The 13094-nt window shown below is 57.8% G+C and overlaps 1 protein-coding gene across 2 annotated transcripts in view; it reads left to right on the forward strand.

The window, feature by feature from the left end:
• Nucleotides 1-13094, forward strand: part of ADARB2 (adenosine deaminase, RNA specific B2 (inactive)) — a 455053-nt gene that overhangs the window by 331136 nt on the left and 110823 nt on the right. The window lies entirely within an intron of this gene.

The following is a 13094-nucleotide window of genomic DNA, read 5'->3' on the forward strand; positions in this document are numbered from 1 at the left end:
AGCTCTGCACACGCGAGAGATCTTCCTTCCCGGAAGGAAATGGAACAAGGTAGAGAATGACCTTTGTGTTGGAGGGAGAGGGACAGAACAGAAACGAACAGGCTTTGGATTCGAGCGACCTGGGTTTTCTCCCAACTCAGTCACTCCAGCTGGTGACACTCAGCAAATGCCCTTGGTCTCGGGTTTCTGGTCTGTAAGATGGGGTGATAGCACCCTCCTCTCAGGGCTGCAGCAGCTACCCCGTTACCCTGCTTTACGTGCGTGCACGTCCTTGGTACCAATGGGCAGCAGGAGAGGCTGTGCCTGGGGTGACCACAGGACAGGAAGAGCAGAGGTGGGAGCTGTTGAAGGGCCCCCATTACTGGGCGGGGCTGGAGCAGGTGTCGCTGGGGACTGACTGGCACTTCGGCTCTTTCTCTGCCACCTTTGTTTGCTGACCACTTCTGGGTTCGTCCAACACGAAATTGATGATTTAAGGGTCTGGCCGTGGTTTGCGGGGGCGGGGGGAGGAGGGGAGCGGACGCCAAAGGGACAGACGGTCCGAGTGCAGCAGGCAGGCCTGCACCCAGCCCAGAGCCCTCCCCTCAGCTCCCGCCCATCTGGGCAGCTGTGGGCCCCCCACACCTCCCACCGTACTGAATGCAATAGACTCAGCCCCTGTCCTGGGGGGCAGGGAGGCTCAGAGCCCAGATCCTCCCCCTCCGCCCCTGCAGCGGGCTTTGGGGCCACATGGGCAGCAGGGCGAAGCCCACGACTCCAGAGCCCTCGACTGGTGGCCACACAGGAGGCGCATACGTTTCGCGGCAGCACAGCCAGGCAGACAAACAGAGAGGATGGGAGGGACGAGAAAAGGCTGGGCCTGAAGCACAGCGGCCTCTTCTGCTTCCCCACTGTCAAATACCCGCTTCACTTCGAGGTGACGGGCCACACGTTTGGAAGGGTCGCCCACTCAGTGGCTCCCTCGCCCCGAGACGCACTGCCCACGGTGCTGACCTGCCTGCTGTGGCGGCGCTGGGTCTCTGCCTCTGACCCGGAACCCGGAATGCCAGCGCTGCCCAAACTACAAGCCCTTTCACGGTCAGATCTTGAGTCCCGCTCCCAATATTAGTTTCGTTTTGTCGTTTTAAGTCAAACATAAACACAGCCTTCTGAGAGATGCGCGTAGCTCCTGGAACCTGCTAACCTTCGGGAAGACTCTGCGCGTCTAAGCAGCGTGCTCGTGTCCGCCCGTGGCGTCCTCCACCCCCCCCACCCCAAGCCGCCCTCTCCCGCCTTCTTTGCTCCTCTTTCTCTGGCAGCTGACTTGCCACTGGAAGGCAGGGGTTTGGGGGGGGTCAGTATTTGCAAGGCTATTCCAGCATGTGTGTCACATGCCACGAGGTCCGACGTGCAACGCAGGCTGAAAATTAACCTGCTGACACACAGAGGAGGAGGAGAAGGGCGGGAGTTGAGGTTAGAGAGTCCAGAGCAAAGCCAGCCTCCGGCAGCGACCTCGAAGGCGAGCAAAGAAAGGCTCTCCTTCTCAGAAACCCCACCGTCCTCCACGAGACACAAAGCAGAGCCAGCCGGGTCCCCGCCACACTGCGGGTCTCCCCAGGGACCTGCTGAATGGCAGTGGCCAGGAGGATGCAGAAGAGTCTTTAGAACGTTGGATGCCGGGTATGACATTGCAGCTCACTTTGCATCTGCTGAAAGACAAGACTTAAGTTAATTCAATCCAGATAGCGTTTGCTGAGCATCTGCTGTGTTCCAGGACAAAGCCTCATCTCTGTGCTCGGGGAAGAGTAAAGCTTCTTCAGGGAGACAGAGGTTTAAACAAGTGGAAGCCACTTAGCATCACATGTCCCAAGAGGCAGGCGGTGAGCAAGGTACGGCGGACAAAGAGGGGAGCAGCGCGAAGTCCCACCATCGTGAAGTCAAAGGAAGCGGCAGTGAAATCTCACTCCTGTTCCTGCGATCAAGACAAACCATGGGACGAGGCTGTGTTTCCCTTGACCAGAAAGCCTGAAAATACTGAAGAGCAAGGCAGAGGGCCCATTCTCGTTCAATTCTCACCACCTGTTCTATTGTTTTTCCAGCCAGTAATAAGGGTTCGTACACACACACACACGTACACACACGTACACACACACACACACACACACGCACGCACGCGCGCACACACGCACCCCCACCCCAGGACATGAGGAGAAATAGACTCATTCCCCGGTTACAGTGATTAGCTTTTTCATGCAGCTGCTCGATGTCTTTGGAGAGGTTAGGTTGAAATTTCAGCTTCGAAAACATCCCAGTTGACGTTACTTAGAACAGCTGGTGGTTTCCACTGCTCACTCCCGGGTGGCCGCAGTTGCAATTTGTGGCTAGCCTTGTCTTCAGACATCTCGGGGCGACCAGGAGGCGACAGGATGACAGATCGTCCCTTCAATGGATACTGACAAACAAATTAGTGCAAAGATGCTTTTCGTAGCAGACCAGATGTGTTGAGTTCTATCATATGGAACAAGCAATGAGAAACTGTCCATGCCCCATCTGTGCCTTTTATTTTTTATTTATCTCTCTCTCTTTTTCAGTCTCCTGGTAGACTATTATGAGACAGAAAGCGCTGAGTTTACATGTGCACTAAATGAACACATGGAGAAGCTGGCCTCATTGCCATGCCTGAAACTTTCCTAGGAGATGATCCAGGAAAATTAGACCAATCAGTGGTAGAAGTCCCCAGGGCCATATGAAAGTCATCTGTAAATACTCCACGAGAACGCCAAGCTTTATCACAAGTCCATAAACACCAGGAAAAGGCTGCGCAGCTCTGCCTCTCGTGAGACTGGGGACCAGGGCTTGGGAGGCACAGTGTGTCTTCTGGTCCCCAGACAGGCAGAGCATCCCCTAGACCAGTGGGGCCATAACCCCTGGGCCCCTCTCCCTCCAAAGTCGCGTGAAAACAGCTTTTAATATCTTCCTGTGTCTCCCAGTTAAGATCAGTCAGCAGTCCTTGAGGCCCTGCTGTCTACTCAGCACCCACTAGGTGCGAAGACGAGCCTAAATGATGAATTAAGAGTGGTCCCTCCCCTGGACAAAATGAGCATCGCCTGGTGCAGTGAAGTCCCGCGAGAGCCCTCCTGGTGCAAAGTATTCTGGGAGGAGGCTGGCTGAGGTGTGAGACCGTGCGTGCTTTAGGGGCGAGGAGGATGGAGTGGTTTCTCCAAGCTCGTGGACGTCCCCAGAGAGGACACAGGAACTGGACTGGGTCTTAAGGAATGAGTGGGATTCAGATTAGCGGAGAAAAGAAAGTGGCAGGAATTCCAGGAGGGAGGATGAGGGGCGTGAGCAGTGCCATGACGCCTGGAGCACAGGTATGCACTGGAGCCTCCGACTTGAGAGGAGATGGGGGGTCAATGCTCAAGAGGAGATCCAGGGCCAGGGGCAGAGCCAGGGGCAGGGCCAGGGTTAGGGGCAGAGCTTGAGTCAGGGTCAGAGCCAGGGTCAGGGCCAGAACTACAGGCAAGGTTAGGGGCAAAACCAGGGTCAGGGTCATGGCCAGGACCAGGGTCAGAGCCAGGGTCGAGGTCAAAGCCAGGGTCAAGGCCGGGGTTAGGATCAGGGCCAGAGTCAGGGTTAGGGGCAGAGCCAGGGTCAGAGTTAGGGTCCGGGGCAGAGGCAGGATCCGGGGCAGAGCCAGGCTCAAGGCCAGGGTTAGGGTCAGGGCCAGAATCAGGGTCAGGGGCAGAGCCAGGGTCAGGGTTGGAATCAGGGCAGGGTCAGAGCCAGGCAGTGAAGACCTGCCCTTGGTGGTGGGAGATGCGGAGATGCTGAGCTGAGCAGTGATGGTCCTCATGTCTCCATCACTGGCTGAGACTCTGGAAAATGGGGAAATGTACACATCGTGCTGGGGCCTCAGGTGGTCCACTCAGCAGGGCTGTCCACTCAGGTAGCAGAGAGGTGGGTGTTGCTGGCCCCGTGGCCGTCCTGCGGAGGGCGCAGTTTCCGTCGGCAGTGAGGGCTGGGGAGCAGCGTACGCCCGGAGCTGAGTTTAGTGTCCGTCACAGAAAGGCGCCTGGGCACCTGAGCTCGGGTGCCTGGTGAAAGCCCGGGGCTTCCTTCGTCTCGTGGTCTTGGTCCACGCTGATGGGCCGTGGTCGTCGTTGCTGCAGACTCTCGGAGCTCACTGGTCCTCTTTCACCAGGGGCTGGGCAATGTCCCCCTTCTCAAGACAGAGGTGTGTTAGGGGCCCAAGCTGGCCTGACCGGGAAGGGCCTGGCCTCTTCCCCAGTGTTACCAGCACAGAGCGGGTGGGCCCAGGCCAGGCCACCCCTGTAGACCGCCCAGCTTGGGTTGAGGTCTGCATGGAGACCAGCGGGGGCCCTGACCTGGAGGAGGTGGTGAGTGTCCCCTCACTGCTGAAGGGGCCACCTTGCGGAGAAAGTGACGTCCCAGAGCAGCTACAGCTGCCAGCCTTCTGGGAAAGCCTGAGGCCATGCCGCGCCCTCCCTGCTCCCAGGCCCCCCACGCATGCAAGCCTCTCCTCCTGCAGAGCTCGGGGGCAAGTCTGTGCTGCCAAGAGCCCACCCAGGGGGCCAAGCTTCAGAACAGGTGCTCATGGAGTTCCCGTCGTGGCGCAGTGGTTAACGAATCCGACTAGGAACCATGAGGTTGCGGGTTCGGTCCCTACCCTTGCTCAGTGGGTTAACGATCCGGCGTTGCCGTGAGCTGTGGTGTAGGTTGCAGATGCGGCTCGGATCCTGAGTTGCTGTGGCTCTGGCGTAGGCTGGTGGCTACAGCTCAGATTCGACCCCTAGCCTGGGAACCTCCATATGCCGCGGGAGCGGCCCAAGAAATAGCTAAAAAAAAAAAAGAACAGGTGCTCAGACCCACCGAGGAGCCTGAGGCCTGGCTCCTGCCCCAGATTCTTCCAGAGGAAAGTAGCGCATTGGGCGCCTGTGGGTCCCGTGGCCATGGGCAGCACACAGCACAGCAACTTACCCGCAACCAGACTCCCTGCTGCCCTCCCCCGGCTCTCCCTGTGCCCTCTGCCCCCGCAGGGCATCTGGGGGGTTAGGCTTAGACAGCACCCCCTCCCTCCACCCACCTTCCCACAGACGTGTCCCTGTCCTGGGATCACTTCAGGTGACAGCTGGGGGGCTGGTAGAGCAAACGGCCAGTGTGAGTGACAGCCACCTCTGTGTCCCAAGCTGTCCCTGAGGGTCACGCCTGTCACTTGGCGTGTGCATTCACATGGCGGGGAACAGGGGTGCCGATTTGATCACGGCCACGTCCCCAGGCTAGAATAGTCAACATCAATAAAGGTGTATTCAGCACGTGAATAAAGCTGTGTAACTAAGGAGACCCTAGACTACGTCCCAACCCCGTGATCCCCGGTGACCTCAGACCCCACGGCTTGTAGAATCCAGCCAGTTGTTACCCAGAAGGATGCGCTGGCTTCTGTGACATCAGCAGGGAGCAACCCTCACACTAGAACCAGGGTCATTTTAGTTTTGTTGAGCGGAGCTGGACCTCAGACACCCAAATCCTAGCAAGCCCCCTGGCCCAGAAACCAGCGACCCATGCAAATCTGAACTCAACACACGGGCGGGCAGATGTGTGCTGTTCTTGACCCATGAGGCCGTCTTAGCCGGCTCACGCCGCTGTCACAAAGTACCGCAGACACGGCTTAGGAGCCAGGAATTCTGGCCCCAGTGCGGAGGCTGGGAGATCAAGGGCTGGCAGAGCCTGTGCCCGCGAGGACCCGCTTCCTGCTCCCAGACTGTCTTCTTCCAGTGTCCTCTTGGGACGAAGGGCGGGGGCTCCGTAGCGGGGTCTCCCCGTAAGGACCCTGACCCGGTCCCCGAGGGTTCCACCCTCATGACCTCGTCACCTCCCACAGGCCCAGCTCCTGACACCATCGCCGGGGGGTTGAATCAGGGGGCACACGGACACTCAGGCCTTAGCAAAAGCTCTGACTCCCCAGCGTGGAAGGTTCCTTTTGTCTAGATCAAATCAGGGCAGGTCCACCCAGTGTCCCAGCCCAGTGACCTGGCCACCGCTGTTGGCCTTGACCCTGGTGCTTTGACCAGAGGTGGAGGGTGCGGGGCTCTGAGCCGCTTCCGGGACGTGGTGGGTGGGGAGCAGGGGGGCGCCTGCAGCACAGCAGCGCAGGGGGAGGGCCGGGTGACTTGGCGACGAGCCCCCACCTGCACCCTCTGCACAGACCCCCTCACTGGGGAGATGCCCGATATAGGCTTCTGGGCGCGGAACCGAGGGGGGCTGTGTTCTGCACGGGCAGTTCTCCGTATGGTCCGCAGAGTGCCTTCCCCTGGCCCGCTGCCGGTGCCCCTCCCAGAACGCTGGCGCCCTCCGGTGGCTCCAGCAGACTCTCCCGCTTCCTCCCTTGATGCCGATGCCTCCTGTGAGGACGAGGACCTGCCATCACCCGTCAGGGGTTGGAGTCTTCATCCGAAATCCACAGCCCAGAGGCCAGCCTCTGTTTGGCACAGAGTCAGGAGACCAGTGAGCATGAACCCAAATCGTCTGAACCTCTTATGACGAAACCTCTCAGATGTAAATGCCTCTCTGCATAATTAGATGCCTCCGTCGACCACTGGTTACCGGCCTAGTGGCGGGGCTCATTGTATTGCTTCCGACACCCCATCACGTATCTCTCTCTGCCACTGGCGTTTGTCCTGCACGCAGCCGTCGATGTGAAAGTGCCGAGAGGAGGGACTGCTCAAACACGAGCCTCTCAAGGCAGGACCTCGTTAAATAGGGAAATGGCGTGAGCGGTGCTGGGCACGAGATTAGACCCGGAGACGAGTTTACAGCTCACGAGTGAGGATCGGGCTTTTCCATGCTGTTACTCACATTTAATCATGCACCGAGCGCGCCCGCCTAATTGCTAAATGTTTTCTCTTGTGCTTAAATTCCATGCCACAGATTATTAAAAATTGACTTTGCAATATTTATTTTACTTATCTTCTCAAGCCAGACCAGGCTTAGCCCACAGATTTTGTGAATTATTAATTTTTAAAGGTAATTTGTGCTGCGTTTTACACTTGGGTGGTGTCCAGAGAGGCCCAGATTTCTAGTCCGCAGCTTACAGAACTGAATCCCTGATTCATCTTTCATCTAAAGACTCTAGAAGGAACTAGAGACGTGGGGGCTGGTCCCCCACAGTGTCCCTTGGACGCGGCGGGGAGAGCCGATGAGTGCTCCACTTAGCTTGTGTCCAGCGGCAAGCGAGGAGAACCTCTCAGCAGGTTCTCTGAGCAGCGGCCTCAGGCACGGGGCTGCTTAGAGGGAGAGAGGCCTGTGAGAAGGTGCGGAAACTGCTGTGCCAACCGCATGGCCGTGTCACCAGGCGTCTCTATTGCAGGTGACGCAGGGACATCATTGCACCACAAACCTTCCAGACTCACTGGCTGCAAAGCTGTTCCTCCAGAAAGTGGCTCCAGGTGTCCTAGAACCCAGCCCGCTCTTACACGGATCCTCTCTGGATGTTTTAAGTGCTTAACACATTCTCCGTACACTGGATTCTTAATTCAAGTTACATATCGAATTGAGGAGCTACCTAGACAGCAAAAAGGGGGTGATCAGGAGCCACGTGGTGTCACGTTTTGTAAACAGAAACCCTGCTTTGGTCGTATTTTTCTTAAACCAGCTGTGTCTCCACGCCCGTTTACTAAACCCCAGTATGTGCCCTCAGTCCACAGTTCACGGTGACTCAGCGTCCCAGGCCACACTGTCACACTTGGGAGAGGCGCACAGGACACCCGGCCCTGTGCGTAAAGCACAGGCGCCGGGAAAGGGGACTTGTCCCAGAACCAAAGCACAATGAGAGGTGGGCTTCTCTCCCACACGGAGAATGACACAGAAAGCCAACAGCTGGATAACGTGCCTTCAACGAGGCACATCCTGATGGGTTTTTCTGAATGTCTTTGGAAACTTCGGAAGACTTGATGGATTTACAGAAATTTGGAATGCTCGCTGTATTTTACTGTTTTAAACTATTTATCACTGTTGTTCAACCTAAAATGAGCTCAGGCTCTGAGTGTGTTTCCAAACCGCCCTCTCCAGACCCAGGGCCGAGTCGAGGCTACGTGAAAGGTGACATGGAAGCCACTTCTCGGACTCTGGCCACTGCAGGCTTTGTCTCCTTCCCAAAGCTCTTCCCGTTGCACTGCTGACCTTTATGGGCACCTGATGAGCCTGTAAGCGGCCCCCTCCCCACACCAGTGCTTTTGGGGTCCCAGCTCAGGGGGTGGGGGGGTGGATCTCAGCCAAACTGCCAACAGCCTCATCTGCTGAGAAGCAGCTGTGCCACTGTCCCCAGCCCAGGGACCAGCCACCCTCCCCAGGCAGGCTCTCAGAGGGGGAGGCCAGAATGAGCATTCAGTGTCCCCCAAATGCACCTTCGCAAGCTGGATGGCATTGCCATATTCAGTGCCCATGAGAACGCGACAGCTGCTCTTTCTGTAGAAAGGGGGGCAACCTGAGACTTAGAGAGGTGGCTGGCTCGCCAGGAGCGACAGGTGATGGGTGCAGCTGCAGCAGTGGGGCTGAAACCCCCACCTCGCCCGGAGCCCAGGGTGCACCCAGCACCCTCTCACTGGCCGGATTCCAGCCCGATGCTCTTTAGGTCCTTCCAGGGCTGGAGAGCTCTGATTGGTCGACATTTGCTCAGATAGCGGGGTTGTTGGGGTCTTCGTGCAGGGGCTCAGAAGAAATACTTTCTGCCATTTGGTCTTCTTTGAATTTATAGATATAATAGCTTTATAGGAAATGGAGAGCAATTTTAAGACAAGAGCAAAGTCCCAAACCCACAGAGCCAAAGTTCAAATTTAATTTAAATTTACATTGATTGTGTTAAGCTCCTTTGTTCAGCAAACTTGCCTTTTTGCAAATGTTCCTGGTCTCCCTTCCAATGCCCACTTCAGACTGGACAGAGGGCAGCAGAGAAGCCCAGACCTGCCCTGATCCCCTCGCCAAGCCCGCCGGTCTCCAAGCTCAAGGGCCCCCTTAAGGTGTGCACGTCTCAGCCAGGGCTGTCACCCCAAGACGCCCGCCTTGGGTCCTTGGCACTTTCTCAGAACACAAGTGCTCTCCTGGAAATCCCTGGTGACGGCCAAGCAAAGCAGAGAGGAAGGCCAGGCCTCGAGGGGTCACCATCTCTGTCGTGTCTCTCAGTCAATTTCCGGGAAAAGGTGTCTTAAGCAGGAGTTTTAGAGCGTTTCTGTAGAGAAGTTAAACTGGCTGCCGTAAGCGACAGCTTTCAATCCTCGGTTGAAAAACAGAGACTGGCTTTCCGGGCAGAACTGGTGTTGTGAGCATGTCCTTGGCGTTTGCTGTTTGCTGCCCCTCTCTCAGCCCTGTAAGCAGCGCCTCCCCACACACAGCAGCAGGTATGGCGGACAGAGACCCGGGCACAGAGCTGCCCCCATGACCGCACAGTCCACAACACACCCGACGTGTCTGGGGGCACTGACGGTGGGTCCAGACACCCACTGCCCCACCCACAGCCCAAGCCTGCACTCACAGCACCTGTTGGCTTTGGGGCTCTGCAGACAGTTACTGGATGGGCCAGAGCATCAGATTCCTGACTCTGGGTTTAAGTGAGTAGGAGTCAGGAAAGTGTCACATCAGGTAGTCTGCCCAGAGAGGCAGCACCCGCCATCCTGCTAGTGGGTCCAGGCACCCCCGAGGCCCCCCCCAACACACACAGTGTCCTCATGAAAGGCCAGCACCCCCCCTCCCCCGGACGAGGTGCCAGGACAAGGTCTCCAGGCTCCCCTTCCCGTGTCACCTGCACAAAAGGCCACCCCAGGCCATCACCCAGCTTCCTGGGGGACCCCTGGGGGGGGGACAGCTCAATCGCTGAGGCTTCCCCGCTGGGCCGCTTGGCACCGCCATATAGAAGCAGCCACCCCCCCGGCCCCCGAGCTTGATGGCCCCCGCGGGGACTGGTGGCCAGTTGTGGTGCTTAGTGGGCTTTCTAAGTGTTTTAAGTGCTCGGATGAGATGACGCACTGATTAAGGCAAAGTCACAAACGCGAGTGCGCTCTGCGGCCGGGCGCGAAGGCGTCCATGCAGGGTAGGAGTGGGCGGTGGCACGCGGGGCGGGGCGTCGGCCCGCGGGGCGGGGCGGGACGCGGTCCTCCCGGCCCTTCTGCAGACGGTTTCCTTTGGAAGCAGTGGGCTGGCGCCCTGGTCTGAGCGGCTTCCCCTCCCCCCACTTTGTCCCCCTTCCATCCAGTCCACCGTCTCTTCAAATAACAGAGCCCATAACCCATTGTCCCGGCCGGGCGTGGCGGGAACGGGCCCCGGGCCTCAGGGCTGATGGGGCGGAGGGGGGCTGCTGGGGCCGCAGACACCGCGGAGGGCGAGGTCTGGCCGCGGGACCCAAGTGGATCACGGGTGATTAGTCCCAGGGCATCCGCCTGACCCGAGGCAGCCTCATTTCAGAAAAGCCGGGAAACAGCAGGACGCTCCATCCACCGCCGTGCTCTCTGGGGTTCAGCTTGTCCGCCCTCGTGGGCGTGGCCTAAAGCATCCCAGAGCTTCTCTGAGCTTGGAAGAGCCAGCAATCCGTGAGGGAAGCCGCGGCCACGCTTATCTCTGGACCCGCAGGGTCAGGGTCAGGGTCAGTGGGGGAGGCTGCAGAGATGAGGAAAGGGACCCTGTGGGAAGACGGTCTTGTGTGGATTTGTCACCTCCCTGCCCGAGGTCCCGTCGTGCATCCCGGGAGCCTGTGCCCACGGCTGTAGGACCGAGTGGAAATGGGTGCTACCCTGGTGTGAAAGTGTGACCCGGCAGCCCCAGGTCCGAGGGTTGAGGGGGGTTCTGAGACCTGGAGGATGGACCCACGTCTGCCGGGAGCCCCAAGGGAGGGTCACAGGGTGGGAAACACAGAACCGTGCTGGGAGCCCCGCCCACTCGGGCCATCAGCAGGATAAGGCGGGTGGTTTTGCAGAGTCATCTGTAGGCAGAATGCACAGGCAGGGGGCTTAGCAAACGGGCTTATCTGGGTGTGTGGCGGTACACTTCCCCAAACACTTGGACTCGCCGGTCCTGATGCGTGGGGGTCTCCACAGAGACTGTTATTCTGCGAAAACTGGCGTTTAGAGCAAATGGCTTAATCCTCCACCCAGGGTTTTCTTACTAACGGAAGGGCGGCTGATGGCAGCAGCTGACGCATAGACGGTGGGAGCACAGAGCTCTGGTTCAGGCGACACACGAATTGATGCCACATATCATTTCTGTTTCTGTTGAGACGTGGCCAACACACAGTAAATGCTCTTATGACCAGCACTGAGCCCATTATAGACGTGGGCAAGGGGGGTGGCTCTGCAGGGCCTGTCCTCTCGCCAGCTGTCACCTGAACCCCATGTTACCACCCCCCCGGGAGGGGGGGGGCTCTGTGGACCTGCCGGGAGCAGGCTTAATGCTCCACGGTCACCTCCTTGGTCATCTAATGATTTCTGAACAAGGAGAACGTTTCCATCTTGCACTGAGCCTGGCGAATCCCAGGTCCATTCTGGCCAAGAGGGCGGGGGGCTGGTGTTGTCCAGGCTGCTGTCCAGCAGGTCAGGGGTCAGGACATGGGGGCTTTAATGGCTGGAAGGAAAACAGGTGCTAAGTGACCTGTACCCCATTAAAGTGGGGGACCCTGATCTGACTCTCAGATGCGAGCCCCTCTTTGCAGAAGGCTGTGAATGATTAATTCGGTTTCTATGTACCAGTTAGATGTAAGGTTGGCCAGGTGTGTGTGGATATTAACCTCTGGACCAAAATCTGTGTTGCTTGGTTACCAAGGGAACTACATCTGGACCCTAAACAGACTGGAGCTCAAGGTCCAGAAGGAAAGAACATTCTCCTAGAGCTTCAGTCAGAGAACAGCCCCTGGCACATTAGGCTCTCAGCAAAAGCTCGTGGGATGGAAGCTGATGAAGAGACCTCCAGAAATAAGATTCTCCGCAAACGCCCGTGGGATGGAAGCTGATGGAGAGACCTCCAGAGATGAGATTCTCGGCAAACGCCCGTGGGATGGAAGCTGATGGAGAGACCTCCAGAAATAAGATTCTCCGCAAACGCCCGTGGGATGGAAGCTGATGGAGAGACCTCCAGAGATGAGATTCTCGGCAAACGCCCGTGGGATGGAAGCTGATGGAGAGACCTCCAGAGATGAGATTCTCGGCAAACGCCCGTGGGATGGAAGCTGATGGAGAGACCTCCAGAGAGGAGATGCTCGGCCTTCCTGGAGCAGATGTCTCTGACGAGACCACGTCTTTGCACATCCTCGTCAGACTCGGTACCAAGCACAGAAGCACATGGACGTCCGTGCCCTCCCTCCCCAAGGCTCAGAGATTCACAGCTGATCAGAGTCTTCTCACGGCGTCACTTGGGAAACATCACAGGGCTGTGGCGAGGACACATCAGCGAGGGCTCCACGGCCCCATCTGTCAGCTCTTCTGAGTCACGCCTTCCGGAAGGACGTCCCACGTGATGCTCGAGGAAGTCACACTCCGAGGTTGCGGGAGTGGCTGTTTGCACCATCGCTGAGATTCCAAGTGACCTTCGGATGTGGCGCATCCGAAGCCTTCAGAAGCCCTCCAGTAAAGAAACCTGCTTAACTTTATAGGGCTCAGCAGTCACAAGAGCATTTTGCTCACAGACATCTGGGGGTCATAAAACTTGTCCTTTTTTTGGCAGGTTCTCACTGCAAATTTCAAAAGACAAACAAGAGAACCAAACTCGGCTGTCTGCTGATTCCGCACTAGGAGCAGGAGGGGTGCGTGGAGAGAAGTGAAGGGCCCAGAGGTGAAGGGCTCCAAGGCCGCGTGGAAAGGGGGTTTGGGCCGCCCCAGCCCCACCCTTGAACCGTGGTGTCCACATCCCTTCTTCCCTCGTGACTTCCCTCCCGGAGTGGATGAGGAAGTGGACAGGGAGGCGGCCAGGGAGGCGCACAGGTGGACGGCAGGCCCTGCACTGGTGGCAGCAGCACTTGGAAGAGTGGTGACTTGGGTGCTGGGCACAGTGCTAAGGCATTGCAGCCCCCAGGGCTGTGAGGAAACAGTGCTTCCTCCCACTGTCCCAGCTGAGAGCTGAGT

The sequence above is a fragment of the Sus scrofa genome, chromosome 10 (assembly GCF_000003025.6).
Source record: "Sus scrofa isolate TJ Tabasco breed Duroc chromosome 10, Sscrofa11.1, whole genome shotgun sequence".
Lineage (NCBI taxonomy): Eukaryota > Metazoa > Chordata > Mammalia > Artiodactyla > Suidae > Sus > Sus scrofa.